Source organism: Palaemon carinicauda, chromosome 26 (assembly GCF_036898095.1).
Source record: "Palaemon carinicauda isolate YSFRI2023 chromosome 26, ASM3689809v2, whole genome shotgun sequence".
Classification (NCBI taxonomy): Eukaryota; Metazoa; Arthropoda; class Malacostraca; order Decapoda; family Palaemonidae; genus Palaemon; species Palaemon carinicauda.
Window position 1 is genome coordinate 104825659 of NC_090750.1, and position 24268 is coordinate 104849926.

General features: G+C 36.2%; 1 long non-coding RNA gene across 1 annotated transcript in view; it reads right to left on the reverse strand.

The window, feature by feature from the left end:
- LOC137619754 (uncharacterized) overlaps positions 1-24268 on the reverse strand; it is a 315346-nt gene that overhangs the window by 99913 nt on the left and 191165 nt on the right. The gene's annotated exons all lie outside the window — the stretch shown is intronic.

Sequence of the window (24268 nt, forward strand, 5' to 3'; positions counted from 1 at the left end):
TCGCTTCCAGTTATTATTATTATTATTATTATTATTATTATTATTATTATTATTATTACTATCCAAGCTACAACCCTAGTTGGAAAAGCAAGATGCTATAAGCCCAAGGGCTCCAATAGGGAAAAATAGCCCAGTGAGGAAAGGAAATAAGGAAATAAATAAATGAAGAGAACAAATTAACAATAAATCATTCTAAAATAAGTAACAACGTCAAAACAGACATGTCATATATAAACTATTAACAACATCAAAAACAGATATGTCATAAATAAACTATAAAAAGACTCATGTCCGCCTGGTCAACAAAAAAGCATTTGCTCCAACTTTGAACTTTTGAAGTTCTACTGATTTAACTACCCAATTAGGAAGATCATTCCACAACTTGGTAACAGCTGGAATAAAACTTCTAGAGTACTGCGTAGTATTGAGCCTCGTGATGGAGAAGGCCTGGCTATTAGAATTAACTTGTACAACACCATTTGTTATCAGGATGTGAGATGATGATAATAATACTTATAGTCTATTTCTTTTAGCGAGGCAGATTTGCACCGACTCGCAACGGTGCCCTTTTAGCTCGGAAAAGTTTCCTGATCGCTGATTGGTCAGAATGATCTCGTCCAACCAATCAGTGACCAGGAAACTTTTCCGAGCTAAAAGGGCACCGCTGCGAGTCGGTGCAAATCTGCCTCGCTAAAAGAAATTGACTATATTATTCAATACGCAATGTGACTGTGGTTTTTTATTTTCGTATTCTAATTCCTAACATCAGAAATTGACATTTAGTGCTTCTATGTTTCAAACATCAAGGTTTGAAATTTATGTAAGTTTGATATTAGGTTTAAGGTTCCATTTGTTTCAAATGAATTAGGCCCTAATCTTGTCTTCTACATGAGGATAGGTTCAGGATGTATAATTTTCAATGTTATCTAACTGCTTGCTAAAATATTTCCAGATTAGAAATTTAGTTTAGGAAGTTGGGCGCTCAAAAAAAGGGATTTTGACAAAGGAAAAATCTATTTCTGGGCGAGGGACCTGTGTCGCTCCGTGAAATGCTCCTTAAAGCACCATTTCAAAGGTATAGATACAGTGAACCCTCGTTTATCGCGGTAGATAGGTTCCAGACCCGGCCGCGATAGGTGAAAATCCGCGAAGTAGTGACACCATATTTACCTATTTATTCAACATGTATATTCAGACTTTTAAAACCTTCCCTTGTACGTAGTACTGTTAACAAACTACCCTTTAATGTACAGAACACTTAATGCATGTACTAACGTACCCTAAACTAAAACAGGCACAAATATTAAGGGCGACTTTATATCATGCGTTTCCTAAACACGCCAAAAAGCACGATAAAAAATGGCAACCAATGTTTTGTTTACGTTTATCTCTGATTATAATGAAGAAACAAACGCATTTACACATCTGTGTATAGGTTAGTTTCTGCATCGATTATATTGATTATTCAGTACAGTATGTTGATTTGGTTATTACTAATGTTTTACTTAATTTTTCTTAGGACTTCCAAATGAAATGTTTTTCTTTATGACGCCGCCTGAAACGACGGCGTCATAAAGTACGCTCAGTAAACAAACTAAGGAATTTAACGCGCATGATGAAAGTGATAAATAATGATATTACAGTAAAAGCTTTAATGAAATATGTTATTACAAATATTATTTACCCTATCTATATAAAATCATACATACGTAGCAAAGCAGGAAAACAATCTACGAGAGAGAGAGAGAGAGAGAGTTTTTACATACGTAAATGTAAATTTTAAACAAAAAAAAAATAGCCCCATTTCATATAAAATAGATTACAAATATTTTACTTTATCATATTACAGTAGTCTGTATAATACTGTAAAGTTCAGTACAGTATGTTGTTGTTAAAGTCGTGGCGATGAAATTCTCACGAAACAAAAACACGCCATTTGAGTACAACAGCTGATTCTCTCTCTCTCTCTCTCTCTCTCTCTCTCTCTCTCTCTCTCTCTTCGTGTTATACAATACTCTACTTACATTTAGATGAAGAAACTAAAATTAGTTTTCTTAGTGTCAATTAAATACGAAACGAAATAATTAGGCTGAGTCTACATCCATTTCAATCATAGCTAAAAATACGGCATCCGATTTCATCAGCAAACCACTAATTTTTGGGAAATATCATTTTATTCTAGAAAATTGCCACTCTTTAAATAGTTAATTGCACATTAAGAAAGCGTGTACTTTTGTTTTTAAATTTCGGGTTTGTTTTAAAAATCGAGTATTGTTGACTTTTTTTTTTTTTACTTTTGGCTGTGATTAGATTAGCTGTCATCTAGCTGCCGCTCTTGAGTGTGTACGAATACACTAACAAAGTATCATTTACAGTGATACCTCGGTAGTCGAACGACTCTATACTCGAACAATTCGGAGTTCGACCAAAATTTTCGAGAAATTTTTGCTGCGGTGCTCGACCAAAAATTCGGTACTCGACCAGCCGAACACGTGACGACCGCATGGGCTTTGTGATGATCGCGCCATCTCGGCCACTCTCGCTTGTTCGGGAAGCATCAGTTCTCTCGAGAGCGTCACTCAGACAACGCGCGATCAGCATTCGTTGTGATTTAGTGATTTTCAGTGCTTTTAATTGCTTTTTTAGCTTTCATAATGAGTCCCAAGAAAGTAATGAGTGTTAAGGGGAAGGAGAAGAGGAAAACAGTGCGAACAACGATCGAGTTGAAGAAGGAAATTATAGCGAAATATGAGAATGGTGTACGAGTGTCCGATTTAGCGGTAGAATACGGAATGGCGAAGTCGACCATTTCTACGTTTTTAAAGCATAAAGAAATGATTAAGAAGGCGAATGTTGCAACGGGAGTTACGGCGGTAACTAAGCAAAGGCCACAAGTGATTGAGGAGATGGAAAAGTTGCTTTTAATATTTATTAAAGAAAAACAGTTGGCCGGGGAAAGTGTTAGTGAAGCGTTCATTTGTGAAAAAGCGTTGCATATCTATGAAGAATTAGTGAAGAAAAGTCCGAGTACCAGTGAAAGTGATTCATTTACATTTAAAGCGAGCAGGGGTTGGTTTGAAAAGTTTCGTAATAGAACAGGTATTCATCGTGTTACTAGGCATGGGGAGGCAGCTAGTTCGGATCAAATTGCAGCCGATAAATACGTGGGGGAATTCGATCGGTACATAAATGAACAAAATTTGATCGCACAACAAGTCTTTAATTGTGATGAGACTGGGTTATTTTGGAAGAAAATGCCAGCCAATACGTACATTACCAAGGACGAGACGAAGATGCCAGGTCACAAGCCAATGAAAGATAGGCTAACATTGTTGCTGTGTGCAAATGCAAGTGGCGATTGCAAGATCAAACCCTTGTTAGTGTACCACTCGGACAACCCCCGGGTGTTCAAACGAAATAATATTTGTAAAAGTGCACTACCAGTTATGTGGCGCTCGAACACTAAATCTTGGGTCACAAGACAATTCTTTACTGAGTGGATAAACGAAGTGTTTGCCCCCCAGGTTAAGGCTTACCTCATTGAAAAGAGCTTGCCAATGAAATGTCTTCTGGTTATGGACAATGCTCCTGCACATCCTCCAGGTCTCGAGGATGACTTGAAAGAAGAATACAGCTTTATCAAAATCAAATTCTTGCCCCCCAATACTACTCCCATACTCCAGCCCATGGACCAACAGGTCATTTCAAACTTCAAAAAACTCTATACCAAGGCCCTTTTCAGAAAGTGTTTTGAAGTGACCAGTGACACGAAGTTGACCCTAAAGGAATTCTGGAAGGAACACTTCAGCATCCTCAACTCTGTTAACATGATTGACCAAGCTTGGCGAGGTGTGACCTATAGGACATTGAACTCTGCCTGGCGTAAGCTGTGGCCATCATGTGTCACAGAGAGGGAGTTTGAAGGTTTCCAACCAGAGGCGGGTCCAAGCACTGCTACCCCTGTAATTTCTGATGACACTGATGTCGTTGAGGAAATTGTTGTCATGGGCAGGAGTTTGGGGCTTGAGGTCGACAAGGATGATATTGATGAGCTTGTAGAAAGCCATTCTACCGAGTTGACTGTGGAGGAATTGTTGCACCTGCAACAACAACAGCAGCAGGATCTGATTGTGGAGCAGGAATCTTCAGAAGAGGATGAGGTAAGGGAGGATGTTCCAAGTTCTCTCATCAATGAAATTTGTTCCAAGTGGGCAGATGTGCAGGCTTTTGCTGAAAAATACCACCCAGAAATTGCAGTAGCAAACCGGGCAGTGCATATGTTTAATGATAGTGTCATGTATCATTTTCGAAGAATACTGCAGAGGAGGAAGAAACAATTAACAATAGACCAGTTTTTCACAAAAGAAAAGAAAGCTGCTACATCAAAGCCTGTTTCTCCTCCAAAGAAGAGACAAAGAAGAGAAGAAACCCCTGAAATAGATCTGCCCACCCTTTCATTGGAGAGAGAAACAACTCCTGAAGGAGAACTACCCCGCCACATCATGGAAGGGGACTCTCCTTCCAAGCAGTAACCTCCCCCTTCCATCCTCTCCACATCCATCCCTGTATGCCATCGAACCGCTGCTCAAAGGTATGTTCACTACAGTACAGAAAATGGTTTAAAATTGTTTTATTTTAGTACAGTAAATGGTTTAAAATTGTTTTATAGGATTTTCTGACCAATTTCATACACATTTAGATAATTATTGTTGTTTAGGTACACGTTTTATTAATATTTTGGGCCTGTTCGAGTGCTTGGGAACGGAATAGAATATATACCATTATTTCTTATGGGGAAAAAAAATTCGGTACTCGAACAAATCGGAGGTCGAACACGGATCTCGAACGGATTATGGTCGAGTACCGAGGTATCACTGTATACCATTTCTTAACTTATTCAAACCGTCTACACTATACAGTTGATATTACATAAGCACCAATGTGTTATAACCTATCAAATTTTTTTGTTTATTACATTTAAACCCCCCCCCTCTCTCTCTCTCTCTCTCTCTCTCTCTCTCTCTCTCTCTCTCTCTCTCTCTCTCTCTCTCTCTGTGGGCTACTTTTCACTACCTCCCATTCCTTACCTCTCTCTATCTCTCTAACAAATCTTTGTTGCTCCTCAAAGTTTCATTTATATTGAAAATCAATCACGATTCAATTTTCCTTACTTTCTCCAATCTCGCACCATCGGTCACATCGCGGTATTTTTGATATTTCTGGAAAATCCGCGATATATGTATATACATGGGTTATGAAAAAAATCCGCGAAGTGGTGAATCCGCGATGGTCGAACCGCGAAGTAGCGAGGGTTCACTGTACTGCTAAATATACCAGAGGAAAAAGTTGCATGAAATGCTAGGAAAATATCCAGCTCGCTCACCCCTAAAGGGTGTCAGTATTAAAACTGGGGCGAGTGATACCACTACCAGAGGTCCCTTTCCAATTAGACTTCTCCCTCCTCAAAATCCTCCATTACTACGAGGTGTCGTTCAAGTGAAAGAGGTTTGCTTTTCTTCAAGTTTTAGTTCTTGAGGAATTGAATCTATCTTTTAGTCTGCTTAAAGTTTGTTTCCTGCGCAGATTTTAATCTTGGAAAGTCTTATCTGTTTATGATTCCTTTGGCTTCATAAATTAAAATAGATTTTGGTACTTACAGATAAGCAAAGTGTTTTACCTGATTTCATTTTTCCATCAGAATATTGATTCAGGATTCAAGCATTCAATTTTGTTTAAATTTTAATTATATAAGTTTTGGCAACATCTGATATGTGACCTGCAATTTTTAACTTTTCAGATCAGAAAACTTTAAAATGTTATCTTTTCCTTTTTCAGCAAATCTTTGTTCTAGACCAACTAAGCCCAAGTTTAGTTTGATTTAAAAATAGTTTTTTTCTTTAATAGATTCCGTTCTAAGAACGTCTATTAGTTTGTGATACTTTCGTCTTCAGAAAACTAAGATAAATTGTGGTACTAGTGTATGTAGAAATGGTTTTACTCGTCATTTTCACTTTGGAAACTATGGTTTTATGATTCAAGATTCATCGTTTTCAATGTTTGTTCAACTTTCAGGGAAAAAAGTTTGTAGCTTAGCCTATGTAAACTTGTATTCTTTTGTAAGAATTTGGGAATTCAGAAAACATATCTTGTTTACTGTTTGCTATTTGTCAAGTCTTGTTCTAGAACAATTGAAAGTGTCTTTTAGTCTTAATTCAGAAAGTAATTTTTGTTCTAGAACAATTGAACGTGTCTTTTAATCATAATTCAGAAAGTAATTTTTGTTCTAGAACAATTGAACGTGTCTTTTAGTCTTAATTCAGAAAGTAATTTGTACTTTACAAATTTGGTCTTAGAAAGTCTATTCTTTGGTACTTGAGGTCATCGTATAATCGTACCAGTTTCGAACCCACAGGATGGCGTTGTCGTTTGTTTCTCTGAGGTCTTGATCTGATCAAGGAGAGTCCAGTGAATACCCTTGTAGGATGTTTTCCATTGTAGTGTTGCCCCAGATGGGCATTGAAGGCTGGTGGGTGATCTCCATTTGTGGCTGTTATCTTTAGTTTTGCCCACTTTTACCCTTTGTTTAGGGTTACTCGATTGTTCTTGGTCAGGGTGTTTGGGCAGCGCTCCATCGGATGGCCATTGGTCTCTTTTCAGCCACTTTTCTAGCTTGTGAGCAGCTGCCCTGATTGGATCTAGTCCATCCACTGTTATGAAGCTTATTATTATTATTATCACAAGCTTAGTGGGATTTCAGTCCGCCCTGCTTCCCGATAATTGTGGAGTGGATCCCTGAGATCATTAATTTTATTCTTTTCAGTTTTTGCTAGCGTTTCTCGTATATTGAGTGGCGGGATACCTGGTACTGTGTATAAAGATGCTAGAGGGGTTGATTTTAAGGTGCCAGTAATATGACATGTCTTATTTAGCTCTGGATCTACCTTATAGGCATGGCATGAGCTTGCCCACACTGGTGCACAGTACTCTGCAGTAGAGTAACAAAATGCCAGGGCTGTTTGTCTGCCTCAGGGTCTGTTCGTCAGCTGGTGTTGGCGGGTTTACTGAGGAGTTTGTTCGTAGTTGCTACTTTACTTGCATTTGTTTGTATTTTCTTTAAAGGAGAGTGTTGTGTCAGGAGTGACACCTAAGTAGACGGAGTAGGGAGGATTTTCCAGTTTTGTTACCCAATTTGATCTTTAATTTCCTTTTTGCTTGGCGATTGATCACGTGGAAGGCACGCACCTGTGTTTTGCTTGGATTGGCATTGAGGTGCCACTTTTTGTAGGAGGAGAGGGTAGTCAGGGCTTTTGACATAATTTCTTCGATGGTAGTAAAGGAGTCCGATTGTCTAAAGATGCACAGGTTGTCTGCATATATGTACCTGTGGATGCTCTGGTACTAAGGCTGGTCATATGTATAGATCTTAAATGGTGTTGGTGCCAGCACTGACCCTTGTGGAAGGCCGTTGTTATGTATCCTCCGTCTGCTTTTCCTGTCATCTATTTCCACTAAATATTGCGGATTGGAAAGTAATGATTCAGTGATGTGGACATGATGCTATTCCGTATAGTGGGGCCACCTTCAGAAATATTGCTCTATAGTTTACAGTAACATATGTTGTAAGGTTGACAAAGACTATACTGGTGATTTCCTTCTCAAGCCTGTTCTCAATGTATTGCATCACGTTTTATATATGACTGCAGCAGGATCAACCTCGTCTAAAACCAGCTTGGTTTGACGACTGGTTCTTCGGTAGTTGGTTGGATATGGGCTAAGATCATTCGTTTGTTTAAGTTGTACAAAATACGCATTAAGGATATAGGTCAATAGCTCTTGGGGGATGATGGATCTTTCCATGGTTTCATCAAGGCCGTTACTCTCGCTCTTCTCCAGATCTCTGGGTTTTGGTAGGACGTTGCACAGGAATTGAATCGCAACAGGAGCCATGCTTATGTTTTGTCTCCAAAATGTAAGATAATTTTTATTAGGTCATCTACGCCAGCTGCTTTCTCTGGTCTGAGAAGTTTCATAGCAGCATTAGAAGTTTTATTCCAGCTGTTACCAAGTTGTGGAATGATCTTCGTAATCGGGTAGTTGAATCGGTAGAACTTCAAAAGCTCAAAGTTGGAGCAAATGTTTTTATGTTGACGAGGCTGAGATGGGTCTTTTTATAGTTTATATATGACATATCTGTTTTTGACATTAATAGTTTGTATAGGACATATCTGTTTTGACGTTGTTACTGTTTTTAGAAAGATTTATTGTTAATTTATTCTCATAATTTATTTATTTCCTTATTTCCTTTCCTCACTGTGCTATTTTTCCCCTATTGGAGCCCTTGGGCTTATAGCATTTTTCTTTTCCAATTAGGTTTGTAGCTTGGCTAGTAATAATAATAATAATAATTTAGTTCTTTTAAGGTGAACAGTTGCAAGGTGTCGTCACAGTTTTGCATGATATGGTCCATGCCGTGTCTCATTTTCGTTAGGTAGCCACTCTTTGTTGTGAGCCTCGCTGTTCAGCAGCAGTTGGTGCACTACCTAGTTTGGGTTTACGGCAGCTAATCTAGGCTGGGGCTTTTCCAAGTTTCTCAATGGTTACCCAGGCTTTTTGGCTTTTATAGTTCATGTTTATGGAGGTTATGCGTTCGTGCCACTCCAAAATCAAACCATTGTTCTCTAGTCTTGGGTAGTGCCATAGCCTCTGTACCATGGTCTTCCACTGTCTTGGGCTAGAGTTCTCTTGCTTGAGGGTACACTCAGGCTCACTATTCTTCTATCTGATTTCTCTTCCTCTTGTTTTGTTAAAGTTTTTATAGTTTATATAGGTAATATTTATTTTAATGTTGTTACACTTCTTAAAATATTTTATTTTACCTTCTTTCCTTTCCTTACTGGGCTATTTTCCCTGTTGGGGCCCCTGGGCTTATAGAATTCTGCTTTTCCAACTAGGGTTGTAGCTTAGCAAGTAATAATAATAATAATAATAATAATAATAATTCTTTTTTGTCACTGATTGAGGCAAGAAGTGCCTCTCTGAAGTTCCATGGTACTTTCAGGAAAGGGATCTTCGTTATATGCCTGAATGTAATTCCTGTACTGCTTTCTGGAGTGTTCGTTGAGACCTGTTACTTGTCATTTTGCCTTCTGAAACTGAGACTTAAGATTCAGGATTCCTTGTCTATAATGTTGTTTATCTTTAGGGTACAAAGTTTGCAACTTGGGTTATGGTTCCTGGTCTTGTAAGATATCAGGAGTTTAGTAAACAATTAGTTTTCAACTGCTTTTCATCAAGTTTGTTCAAGAGTAATAGAACTAATCTTTAGTTGGATTCAGAAAGAATTTGTCCTGTACAAATTTTAGTCTTTAGTAATCTTAGTTTAACCCATTTACCCCCAGGCTCTTTGGAAATTTCCAACCCTTAACCCCCAAGGGGTTATTTTTTCCCCAGCACATTTTGCAGTATATTTTTTTTTAAATTGCTCTAACAGCCTTAATTTTTGTCATAGAGAGGTCAGGTTGGTCTCATTCTCTTGGAAAATGCCTGAATTTTCTCAAAAAATTATCAAAAATATGAAAAAAAGATTTTTTATAGCATTTTTTTTGCAAAGACGTACCAGTACGTCCATTGGGGGTAAAGGGATGAGTTTTGTGAAATGTACCAGTACGTCCTTTGGTGGTAAAAGGGTTAAGATACTTTTGGCTCCAGAAATTACAGATGAAGTCGGGCACATTTGAAAATAGAAAGTCTTTTACTTATTGTCATATTGCCTTGAGAATTCATAGTCTACAATATTATTTACCTTCCGTAATATAAAGTTCGAAGCTTAGGATATGTTCATTGGTATTCGTAAGAAATTTAGTTAGATAGCATTTCTCATATATTTTTGCTTTGCATTCATTTCCCTAGGAAATCTGAGTCTTTAATCCTTGATTTAGAAAGTTATTGTTTTGTACAGGAATTGGTCTGGGAAAGTCAGACAGTTTATGATACTGATGGGTATAGTAAATATAGATAGATTTTTATATGTTTGAATTGAGTGTGTCTTATGATCAGACATTTTTAAGACTATAGGAGAATTACAAAAGGGCTTATAAAGTTGCTTATATAGCAGTGTTTCAAAGAAATATTTACTGATACATGATACATCAGAAACTTTAAGGCATCGACTGACTTTCTGGCCGTTCTTGTTTTATCGGTTTAGAAATCTGTCGGTTTGTGATAACTTTTACCGTTCAATGTGATAGTTTTCTCTGATTTTTCTTTAGAAATAAGCATATTTCTCCATAGTTGTTATGCCTGAACTGTCAGTTTTTACTTGCAATGGCACAGATAGGAAGGTATTTGGCCAGAATGCACTTTAATTATTAGTCCAAAAAGATGTTATTTGGCATTGAAAATTACTTTGGAAAGAGTTTCACACAATAATTCTATTCATGAAAATCTCATACCTAAGTTTTCAAATTTCTTGTTTTTAGTTTTCAAAATTCTGTTTGTTTTTCTATATAACACCTAACACTTCTTTTGAATTCTATTTGTATGGAAACTAGATTTCACAGACATAAAAGTCTGTTGAAATAGTTTCTTAGCTCAAAAAGTTTATCTTAAGTTTGTGTTCCTACAATTTTATAGATTCTGCGTTGCATTCTGCCAATTAAGTAAAGATTTTCTTGCAAATAGTAGAGGGGATTTTCTCCAGCAATTGTAGGCTTACATGATGTTGCATAGAAATGGGAGTTCTTGACTGAATTTTATTTACCAAGTTTATTTTACATATACCAAAGGCCCCAAAGGCACTTCCCCCAATTTTGGGGGGTAGCCGACATCAACAATGAAACAAAACAAAAAGGGGACCTCTACTCTCTACGTTCCTTCAGCCTAACCAGGGACTCAGCCGAGTTCAGCTGGTACTGCTAGGGTGCCACAGCCCACCCTCCCACTTTATCCACCACAGATGAAGCTTCATAATGCTGAATCCCCTACTGCTGCTACCTCCGCGGTCATCTAAGGCACCGGAGGAAGCAGCAGGGCCTACCGGAACTGCGTCACAATCGCTCGCCATTCATTCCTATTTCTGGCACGCTCTCTTGCCTCTCTCACATCTATCCTCCTATCACCCAGAGCTTTCTTCACACCATCCATCCACCCAAACCTTGGCCTTCCTCTTGTACTTCTCCCATCAACTCTTGCATTCATCACCTTCTTTAGCAGACAGCCATTCTCCATTCTCTCAAAATACTTTTGGATAATTTTGGTTGCATAATTAGTCTTTAAAGACTGCTTTCCTTGTCTCTCCACACAAAAGTCTAAAATGCAATGATTTGTTTGCCGTAAACTTTCTCAAAGTCTTGAGAATCTTGAGGCGTAGTCAGTATTGTCAAATCCATGCTTCCATGACACAAAAAACAAATGTCTTTTATCCTTTCCGGAAAGACTTTTTATCATTATAGTCAGTCTTTTATTTATTACAAAGTTTATTTCGGATGATTTTGGTTGTATTATTAATATCTTTAAAGACTGCTTTCCTTTCTCTCTCTCTCTCTCTCCACACAAATCTTCAGTACACTGATTTGTTTGCTATGAACATTCATAAAGTCTTTAGAGAATATTGAGGCATAGTCAGTACAGTATATTGTCAAATCCATGCCACCTCAACACGAACAACAATTGATCTTTAATCCTTTCCGCAAAGTCTTTATATCATCATAGTGTCTTTCTAATAAGTAGGAGCTTGTTATGCAGTTTTGAAGCCACATACTATGTGAAAGCTTTAGAACCCACAGTCCCAGACATCTTAGCTCTAATAACTTAGTATTGTGATAGTTTTATTTACAGAACATGTATTCTGATAAGTTTTTATTACCTATAAGCTGTATTTTCAAGACCAGGTGTCTCAATGACTTGTCAACTTTCTGTTGTATCTAGAAGGTATGTCTATTTGAGATTGCTTTTCGTCAGAGTTTTGCCGTTCGAGATTTATTTACCAGGAAAGTCTTTACAGCTTAGGAGTGCTGTCAGCATATGCTAGAAGATGGGTATGGTTTCGTATTGTTAGAAATTCTGGATGCAAAAGGTGAATTATTTAGAAATAGCTCTATACTGTAATTAAAAGAATTCGCAATTAGTAAGTAGAAGGGATCGCAGAATCTAAGATGAATAACAGACGACGGGCAAATTAGATACGATTTTAAAAATGGCACTACAGTACTTCTTTGAAGCAAAATTGATACGTAAAAACGAGAAGTATTGCCGTTAGATTTTCCTTGAAGAAATAAGATGAATGCTTAAAGACGGTTTTTGTAGTTTGAAAATTATCAGCTGGTATTGTCATTCCAGAGGTGACTTGAATATTATACCTAAATTTGAAAGCTGCAAATGTTTCAGGAAGTGTGCTCCATACCAGCGATAGTACATGGTCCTTAACATGGCAATGATGAGAATTCCCTAATCAATGAAATGAAACTAGCAATATTCATGAATTTATACTCCTTTTCTAATAATCTAGACAAAACTCTTTCTATAGTCCTCTAACCATATTATTGACAGCGGTAGGAAACATGAATTATCTTTTCCAGACCTAGTGTAGTGATCTACTAGAAATTTTTTCATAGTTGTATAGCTTTGTTCTTATAAGTAACAGAACGCCAAACTTTACCTGTTGACCTGTTTTAGTAAGCGGTATCTCTATACTAGAGAGAGGCAAGAGAGCGTGCTAGAAATAGGAATGAATGGCGAGCGATTGTGACGCAGTTCCGGTAGGCCCTGCTGCTGCCTCCAATGCCTTAGATGACCGCGGAGGAGCAGCAGTAGGGGATTCAGCATTATGAAGCTTCATTTGTGGTGGATAACGTGGGAGGGTGGGCAGTGGCACCCTAGCAGTACCAGCTTAACTCGGTTGAGTCCCTTGTTAGGTTGGGAGGAACGTAGAGAGTAGAGGTCCCCTTTTTGTTTTTCTTTCTTTTGTTGATGTCGGCTACCCCCCAAAATTGGGGGAAGTGCCTTGGTATACTGTACTGTATGTATGTATGTAGTAAGCGGTATTAGATAGCAATTTAGTCTTGTGAAACTCGTGAGATGAAATATTGATTAAAGAAAAGCCTTAAAACATCAAAACCAAATGTCCAAGAGTGGGACAATTCTATCTGACAATGGGATGAATTTTGTAAGGCCGATCTCACAGACACTGAAGTGGCCCTGAGGTTCACGTGTAAGGATTTAAGTTTTACACATGAGTATTTACCCGATTTAATCACTTACATGGAATGGTGTCGTGACCAAAGTCAATCCAGTTGTTTAGGTCACTTGTCTGCTTTTGAGGGGGAAGTGTGTGTCTTGATGTAAGTAATTGTATTGTTGTAACAGATTGAAGGATGACTTGTAATTTTGAATAAAACTAAACGTTTTACCCCCAGGCTCTTTGGAAATTTCCAACCCTTAACCCCCAAGGGTTATTTTTTCCCCAGCACATTTTGCAGTATATTTTTTTTTAATTGCTCTAACAGCCTTCGTTTTTGTCATAGAGAGGTCAGGTTGGTCTCATTCTCTTGGAAAATGCATGAATTTTTTCAAAAAAATATCAAAAATATGAAAAAAAAAAATTTAAATAGCATTTTTTTTTGCAAGGACGTACCGGTACGTCCATGGGGGTAAAGGGATGAGTTTTGTGAAACGTACCAGTGCGTCCTTTTGGGGGTAAAAGGGTTAAAGTGTTTGGTTTACTTGTGAAATTCCCAGAATTTTTGCATTTTGAATTATTTCTGAATAAAATTGTAATATTAAGAAAGACATCTGGAAAGATAGAGGTTGCTCGACAAGTATTCATGTAAACTGCTATTAGCGAAGGTAGCACCAGATTGAAAATATAAATTATTAAATTTTTGAATTAATATAATGGCTAGACCTATAAAAAGATAATTTCATGAAATAACGAATGATGAAACTTTTCCTACATTAATGAATAGATTGTGTTGATGCAATTTGACACCAAAAAAAATTTCTAATCGTGCGAATTAACTATTAACCCGTTTAGTTCTTAAAATATAATCTATAATTAACATATTTGGTTTAGTAAAGCTAAAAACTATAGTCAATTTCTTTTAGCGATGCAGATTTGCACCGACTCGCAGCGGTGCCCTTTTAGCTCGGAAAGGTTTCCTGATCACTGATTGGTTGGACGAGATAATTCTAACCAATCAGCGATCAGGAAAATTTTCCGAGCTAAAAGGGCACCGCTGTGAGTCGGTGCAAATCTGCATCGCTAAAAGAAATGGACTATAGTTAATTGTAGAAATTTTTTAATTTGCAATGCATAAGTGACTTTTTACGGTATATTTTGTTTCCCTGTCAAATTTTACTTCTAGTATTCAGTGTTGATGAAAAAATTGAAGTCTTTTTGTAGTTACAATACTTATGGTCACAAAATTAGTTCAATTTAGTCGTGCTTTTTGACAACTTGATGTAAAATTTAACAGCAGGTTGCTGGAAAATGTTAAAATGGGATGTGTAAAGTATCGTTAACTTGCTAATTTCAATATAAAAAAATCAGTTCAGATCACGTTAATTAAAATTGTGAGAATTAACGTTAAGCCATAAGACTTTACTCCATAAATATTTAAATTTAATGAAAATTTAGTTTGCGTAAATCTAACAATAATGGCTAACCTAACCTAACCTAACCTAACCTAACTATTGAACATTTAAACTTGCTACTTGAATGGGAAAATTACCAAAGCATTGAAGTAATTTTGGTTTGGAAAATCTAAGATTTTCTAATATAATTTCATAAAGTTCTAAATATAATGAAATTACAGCTAAAATCAATGCCAAGATGATAGTCAACAATCAGTAAAAACTAAAATGGGAAAATGACAAGTTAAAAAAGCTCGGGGGAAAATGCAAATATAGATTTAAAATACTGCTTTAATTGTAAATGAATCGCAGTATATAAGAAACTAAAGTAATAAAATATCTAATAGAAAATAGAGTTCAGCATAAATGAAAAAAAGGCGAAGTCAGAATTAATCTGCCAAAAGATCTAAGTCCAGAAAGATAATTTTAATTATAAATAAGCCATTTATCGGTAAAATTACTGTTTTCCATTGATGTTAGTTTAATTTAAATTTAAATGATTAATAAGTAAACCAATTATCAATAAAATTAAAGTAAAATCGACAAAATCAAAAGGTAAATCAGAAAAGAAAATGGGAATCAAAATTGACATTATAAAAAATGTCTTATTCTTGTGAAATCAGAGTAAAATTCTTTATTAGAATACGAAAGTTTAGCAAAACTATATATATTAATTAAAACTAATTAGCAAAAATCGAAAAAAACGAAGGTATTCAAAGTCTATATCTAGGTATTTTTTATTTTTTTTAAATCCCAGCTCTGGGTATATTATTTTTTTGTCTTAAATTCATTAAAACACCAAATTTACATTGAAAGGCCAAGAAAATGTATTTGGAATAACGAAACCAATTACTTAAATTGTAAGAAATTAGCATTTTCATTATAAAAATTCAAAGTTTGAAGTCCCTTTGTTGAGTATGTGGTACTGTGACAATTTTTCTAATATAATTTGACATTTCCCCGTCATATTTTACGTTTAGTAGTCAGTATTGGAGAGAAAATATAAGTATTTTGTGGTTATAATATTTATGATCATAAAATTACTCATATTTAGTCACCCTTATTGACTTTTTCATTTAAATCTGACGTAAGAATGGTAGAAAATGTCAGAAAATTGTCTGTGTTAATTATGCTAAATTTGCTAAATAATTTCAATCAGTCGCTCAAATCGAGAAATTTAAAGTAAATTTAAATATATTTTCATTGCTTTGAGTTTGAAAATTGCCTGCTTAAATTACCCTAAACTTGCTAAATATCAGTCCATATCGAGAAATTAAATTCTAAATTCCAAATAGCTTTGAAAACAATTATAAAATTTCCTTATTTAATATTTACGCTTACATTATCATTTATAACTGTCCCACTCGGTAATTTATTAATTATAGATATCTTTATGGTAAAAATTTCCCTTTATGCTATGAGCTTGAAGGAAAAGGTGTCCATTTCTATACCAAGGCAGAATTTCCTGTAAGAAACTTCAAAGGTAAACTGGAAGCATAATGAAAATGTATGTTTACACCCCGTAGAGTTTCTCATTTCATTCATAGAGGGGTTTTTTGTCATTACACTTTATTATAAGGAATTCTACTTGAAAAACTCTACGGGATTTTCACGCCATATTTAATAAGAATTTTCTCTAACCAGAGAAAAACTCTACGGGATTTTAACGCCACATTTCATAAAGACATTACTCTAACAAGAGTTCATGTACCATAATAAAACATAGCCATGAGGGTGAACGTTAGCTCAGGCATGTCTCAAAAGTAACCCTACCCCCCCTCGGGACCTCTGGGCTTAACCAGTTTACTTTTAATATATGAAAACAAAACATCTTTTAAAAGTGACATAGAAAACGGATCTGCATCTGGAAGAGCACAAGGGAAGAGAGGTCCTTCTCTTCCCCAGCTAAGTAATCAGCTGTTAACTTTAGAAACCTTTGAATTGGTCAAGAAATTGATAACTGGTTGGTCAACTTTCACGGGTCATTGTATGCTGACCCCGTGGGGTAAATAAAATATATATTTATATAATTATCCCACTAATATAATGAGTAACCAGACCCATATTTATACTTTATGGATTTAAATAAAAAGAACATCGGATTCTTAATAGTATTTTAATATCTTTGCTTCAAAAATGCTCATGACGTCATTAGCATGTGACGTAACACCATACCTTATGACGTCATTACAATCTTCCTGGTTTAACACCATTGGAGGTCAGAGGTGCTATACCTATGACGTCATTCTTACGTCACTAACAATATGGCGTAACTATATATATGACGTCATACTTGGTTTGACAATTAGAAATCAGACCTGCTATACCTATGACGTCATTGCTACGTCACTAACAATGTGACGTCATCCTTGATTTGACAGAAATCTGACCTGCTGTACCTATGACGTCATTTCTACGTCACCAACATAATGTCATTCTTGGTTTGACACCATTTGAAATCAGATCTGCTATACCTATGACGTAATCCTTGGTTTTACAATAAGAAACCAGTGAACTGCTATACTTGTGACGTCATTGCTACGTCACTAAAAAATGTGACTATATGACGTCATCATTAGCTTTACACCATTAGAAATCAGTGAACTGCTGTATCTATGACGTCATTGCTACGTCACTAAAAAATGTGACTATATGACGTCATCATTAGCTTTACACCATTAGAAATCAGTGAACTGCTGTATCTATGACGTCATTGCTACGTCACTAAAAAATGTGACTATATGACGTCATCATTAGCTTTACACCATTAGAAATCAGTGAACTGCTGTATCTATGACGTCATTGCTACGTCACTAACCACGTGACAGCTATATATGACGTCATTGAATAACTACTATTCTTCTAGTTCTTTATGGACGGGATGTGGACTTCAGACCCGTATCCTTTCATGACCAATTTATACACATTGATCTTTTACTTATGACCTTATTTTATACCTACTGGTTTATACTGAATTCAGCAGTACTTTTAAAATCATACCAAGTTATACTTAAGATTGCATTTCTTCTTTTACCTGTACTTATATACATACCTTTTGTTTAGTTCTCTCTAATGGCAATTCTCGACTTTTTATTAATCTTAATTTGTTGGACAGAAACTTACGGTCTATTAAATTTCTTATTCCTGATCTAGATATTAATCTCTGGCACCGTCGTTCAATTAGTTCATTATGCATGTTGCATAAGATTTTTCATAACTCTGACCATCCTTTACATTCAGATCTCCCTGGACAATTCTATCCTGTTCGTAATACTAGGCAGGCAGTTAATTCTAATAGCCAGGCCTTTTCCATCATAAGACTCAATACTACGCAGTACTCTAGAAGTTTTATTCCAGCTGTTACAAGTTGTGGAATGATCTTCCTAATCGGGTGGTTGAATCAGTAGAACTTCAAAAGTTCAAAGTTGGAGCAAATGCTTTTTTGTTGACCAGGCGGACATGAGTCTTTTTATAGTTTATTTATGACATATTTGTTTTTGATGCTGTTAATAGTTTATATATGACATGTGTGTTTTGACGTTGTTACTGTTTTTAGAATGATTTATTGTTAATTTGTTCTCTTCATTTATTTATTTCCTTATTTCCTTTCCTCACTGGGCTATTTTTCCCTGTTGGAGCCCCTGGGCTTATAGTTTCTTGCTTTTCCAACTAGGGTTGTAGCTTGGATAGTAATAATAATAATAATAAGGAAAATTGAATAATGTGGGATGGAAATAGAAAACTTGAAAATGAGCCAGAGATTTTCACATATGCATAAATAATATATTTCATCTTGATAAAGGGCTAGAGATAATTTTGTATACGATAGAACTTCCATTCTTTATTTTGCAAACCTTATATTTAATAATCCATTTTCATTTTAGCAGCAAATAGCATACCTCCTGATTTCTAAATTACCCCACAACTAAGAATCAAATCCTAAATAAAGATGGCTACAGTGGTGGTGATTGTGGAATTGAACTGAAGACATACTTTTAAATACATCTAGATAATCAGTCTTGAAAAATTTATGGTCTGACAGGACTCAAAACTTCAAGGATTTCCTTTAATCCTTGCAGGAACCTGCAGAGACCAAAGGATAAGAACTTAGCCAAGAAAATGATAGAATGTTTCTATGGCAACGAAATACATCAACGTTGCAGTTAGAGCCCTTGCCAATAAGAAAACCTAATAGGAAAATTATCTTATATTTTGGGTAGAGAAATATACGGGAGCTAAGAATCTAAGTAGCTTAGTTTTTAGGCATTTCTTCCATAAAGCAAGAGACAAATTTCAGAGAGAGAGAGAGAGAGAGAGAGAGAGAGAGAGAGAGAGAGAGAGAGAGAGAGAGAGAGAGAGAGAGAGAGAGAGAGAGAGAGAGAGAGAGAGCAACTGATGGGGACTGGAGGATATTCCATCAAAAGAATAATATTCGTGGTTATAACCATTCAGATTTCATAAGACTTTCATTATTTGCTGGTAGCATGTCTTCTTTATGAATCAGTAATGGCACAAAACGAAATATTAAAGAAAAAACCTTCACAAAGCTCTGAGCAATAAATTACAAACTGAATGAATCAACGTCCTCTTTGAACGCAACTTTCTGCAAGATATGAAAAGCAGGAAAAAGACCATTTCAGTGGAGATCTGCAAGATATGAATTTCAGTGGAGATCTGCAAGATATGAAAAGCAGGAAAAAGACCATTTCAGTGGAGATCTGCAAGATATGAAAAGCAGGAAAAAGACCATTTCAGTGGAGATCTGCAAGATATGAAAAGCAGGAAAAAGACCATTTCAGTGGAGATCTGCAAGATATGAAAAGCAGGAAAAAGACCATTTCAGTGGAGATCTGCAAGATATGAAAAGCAGGAAAAAGACCATTTCAGTGGAGATCTGCAAGATATGAAAAGCAGGAAAAGACCCTTTTAGTAGAAATCTGCAAGATATGAAAGCAGGAAAAAGGCCCTTTCAGTGGAGATGAGCACTCCATACCCATTGCCACCACAATAAAATACAATACCATAGTAGAACTTGAATAAAAGATGATAGAAATTACTAGGATTCCTTAGGTAGGATACTCTGATAATGAGGACTACAACCAAACTAAAAGCCACACTGACCAAAAGCCATTTAAATATTCACTATCCTTTCAACATTGGCCAGTAAATATGATAGGAGGCACCTTCAAGAATAACAATCACCAGGCAAAGAGGCATAATGCATTGAAAATTGCCTAAATATGCAATCCAGGCCATTCCATCTTTCTCATATACCAAAAACCCTAGACACTGAATGACACTGGGTCCCAATGAGCTACAGAACAGACAGACATCATGGGACTGCAGATGTTATATTTGGCTGATTTCTGCCTGAGCAGTCTGACTACACAGCTAGGAAGGCATGCCCAGAGCTTACAGTTGCTGGAACCTTTCTCGGGTAAACTGTTGCTTGTCTTTACGACAGGAAAAGCTCTAAAATAGGGGTCCTTAAAAGCAGCCATATATGAAGGCAAAGTTTTAAATACGAATACTGACAAACTCCAGTGAACCAAGAATTGCAAATCTTTCTCCTTTCATATAAATCGAAATTCTCACAAAGATAAGTTTCTCACACTAACTAACCATAAATCGGTGTCAAATTTCCGCCTAGACATTTTCTTAAGTCTTGAAGATTTTTATATATTCTAAAATATTCACCAATTGAATGCAATCACATGAATACCTTTGATACACAGATGAGAAAAGAATTTGCATCTGAAGAAAAGTACCAGCAAAAATGATCAATGGGAAATATAGAACGCAGACCTTACAATTGAACTTCATTACTTACAGGAAAAAGTCCCTTTACTATAAGTCAAATTCTTCATCATCTTCATTTGAGAATTCCAGCAAATGGACCACAGTTTAAGTCAGTTCAGACTTGGATTTAGAAATTTGGATGATATGACCCAGTCCTGAAAGGCTATCAAAAGCCAGCAGGATGCAACTGGGATTAAACCTGGCAGTTGCATTACAAATTAAAAGTTACAATATTGGAAAGATGGAAGAAATGAAATAGTAATACCTACAGCATAGCATGCTAGATCAACAATGGCACTATACACTAACAGGATCAAGTTAGCACAAAGCAGGTTCTCTTTGGTGAAGACAGGGAAAGCATTGGAAATTCTTGAACTCATCTCTAAAATTACACGAACCAAAAAAGATTGAGAGGACGAAGAGCTCTTTTCTCTCTAACCAAAAGATAACTGACCCATCAGTGTTGACATCACAAGAGGAACATTGAAAAAAGAAAGGGAAGAAATATCACCAATTCAATCTTTGGCCAGGAGTAAACAGACAGATTTTCCTTAAAAAAAAAAAAAAAAAAAAAAAAATCATAAGAATCAAATATATGGAGGCATTATCTGCTCTAAGGAAAGTTTTATCATGTTGATCCAAAAAAACACAAAAGGATGGTCGTAGTATTAAGGATCCTTATTACGAGAAGCCTGCTCATGTAACTACAACCAAAGGAGCAGCCACTACATTCTAGAAAAAAAAATATAAAAAAGTTGTGTCCTCGAACACAACCAAAATAAAAAAGGTTGTGCCCTAAGACAACCAAAGTCACTGGAATCTTGATGAAGCAACAAATTTGTTATTACAATTACTAGCTAAGCGATAAACTTAGTTGGAAAATCAGGAGCCCAAGGGCTTCAACTGAGAAAAATAACCGTGATGAAAGGAAATAAACAATAGATAATGTTTTAAGAACACTAATATTAAAATAGATCATTCATATATAAACTATAAACACTTAACAAGAGGAAGAGAAATAAGACAGAAAAGTGTACCCGAGTGTACACTTAGGCAAAAGAACACTACCCCAAGACAGTGGAAGACCATGGTACTGAGGCTATGGCACTACCAAGGACGAGTTCACAGCAATGAAAGTTGTTGCATACATGGACTCATCTGGTGAATGAACATGTACAGCAGATATGAAAGGTGCTAAAACCGACATTAGGCGGAATGATTGCTATATATCTCAAGGTACATCATGTTCTGTAATTAAGAATTTGGACCATAAGCCCAACCTGTGAGGTTATTCAGCACCACTATGCAACTGGGGGGGGGGAACCCCATCAGTTGCACTATGAAGTACAATTTAAGATAATAAGACAGAGGAAAGGAAGCACGAGGGGTAAAACGACGAGAGACAATATGCAACCCTATAGTCCATTTCTTTTGGCGATGCATATTTGCACCGACTCGCAGCGGTGCCCTTTTGGCGATGCATACAGTGAACCCTCGCTACTTCGCGGTTCGACCATCGCGGATTCACCACTTCGCGGATTTTTTTCATAACCCATGTATATACATATATCACAGATTTTCCAGAAATATCGAAAATACCGCGATGTGACCGATGGTGCGAGATTGGAGAAAGTAAGGAAAATTGAATCGTGATTGATTTTCAATATAAATGAAACTTTGAGGAGCAACAAAGATATCATTTGTTAGAGAGATAGAGAGAGGAAAGGAATGGGAGGTAGTGAAAAGTAGCCCACAGAGACAGAGAGAGAGAGAGAGAGAGAGAGAGAGAGAGAGAGAGAGAGAGAGAGAGAGAGAGAGAGAGAGAGATAGAGGGGGGTTTAAATGTAATAAACAAAAAAATTTGATAGGTTATAACACATTGGTGCTTATGTAATATCAACTGTATAGTGTAGACGGTTTGAATAAGTTAAGAAATGGTATAAATGATACTTTGTTAGTGTATTCGTACACACTCAAGAGCGGCAGCTAGATGACAGCTGATCTAATCACAGCCAAAAGTAAAAAAAAAAAAGAAATCAACAATACTCGATTTTTAAAACAAACCCGAAATTTAAAAACAAAAGTACACGCTTTCTTAATGTGCAATTAACTATTTAAAGAGTGGCAATTTTCTTGAATAAAATGATATTTCCCAAAAAATAGTGGTTTGCTGATGAAATCGGATGCCGTATTTTTAGCTATGATTGAAATGGATGTAGACTCGGCCTAATTATTTCCTTTCGTATTTAATTAACACTAAGAAAACTAATTTTAGTTTCTTCATCTAAATGTAAGTATTGTATAACACGAAGAAAAAGAGAGAGAGAGAGAGAGAGAGAGAGAGAGAGAGAGAGAGAGAGAGAGAGAGAGAGAGAGAGAGAGAGAGAGAGAGATCAGCTGTTGTACTCAAATGGCGTGTTTTTGTTTCGTGAGAATTTCATCGGCATGACTTTAACAACAACATACTGTACTGAACTTTACAGTATTATACAGACTACTGTAATATGATAAAGTAAAATATTTGTAATCTATTTTATATGAAATGGGGCTATTTTTTTTTGTTTAAAATTTACATTTACGTATGTAAAACAACTCTCTCTCTCTCTCGTAGATTGTTTTCCTGCTTTGCTACGTATGTATGATTTTATATAGATACGGTAAATAATATTTGTAATAACATATTTTATTAAAGCTTTTACTGTAATATCATTATTTATCACTTTCATCATGCGCGTTAAATTCCTTAGTTTGTTTACTGAGCGTACTTTATGCGGCGGCGTCATAAAGAAAAACATTTCATTTGGAAGTCCTAAGAAAAATTAAGTAAAACATTAGTAATAACCAAATCAACATACTGTACTGAATAATCAATATAATCGATGCAGAAACTAACCTATACACAGATGTGTAAATGCGTTTGTTTCTTCATTATAATCAGAGATAAACGTAAACAAAACATTGGTTGCCATATTTTATCGTGCTTTTTGGCGTGTTTAGGAAACGCATGATATAAAGTCGGCCTTAATATTTGTGCCTGTTTTAGTTTAGGGTACGTTAGTACATGCATTAAGTGTTCTGTACATTAAAGGGTAGTTTGTTAACAGTACTACGTACAAGGGAAGGTTTTAAAAGTCTGAATATACATGTTAAATAAATAGGTAAATATGATGTCACTACTTCGCGGATTTTCACCTATCGCGGCCGGGTCTGGAACCTATCTACCGCGATAAACGAGGGTTCACTGTATTTGCACCGACTCGCAGCGGTGCCCTTTTAGCTCGGAAAAGTTTCCGGATCGCTGATTGGTTGGACAAGATAATTCTAACCAATCAGCAATCAGGAAACTTTTCCGAGCTAAAAGGGCACCGCCGAGAGTCGGTGCAAATATGCATCACTAAAAGAAATGGACTATAGTCAATGAGAGAGCAGATACATTTAGAATTACAAGGAATTGTAGCAGATCTAAATTCTACAATCTAACCAGTAAAACAACTGGCAAGATCATAGACATATTAGTAAAAGCAGGTCACAACAGCACAAAAAGGCTGTAAAGTAAGGGAAAGTTGACTCGCTGCAACAGTCAATACACCAAAGGAGAGAACAGAAGGGTTATTTCAGTCAGTGATCTGCCCAGCAATCAAAAATAGAAGAATATATTGCAGCATCAAGATGAGGTTCTGGTACCACAGAGAATACCAGTGCAGCTGTAATGGAAATGATAATACAGTCACAAACAGTCATAGAGGAAGCCTTGATACCACTTAGATCACAAATGATGAGGGAAAACTACTCTCTTGGAATTTAGGAAAGTCCAGTTAAAGTCATGGACAACAATGGGATG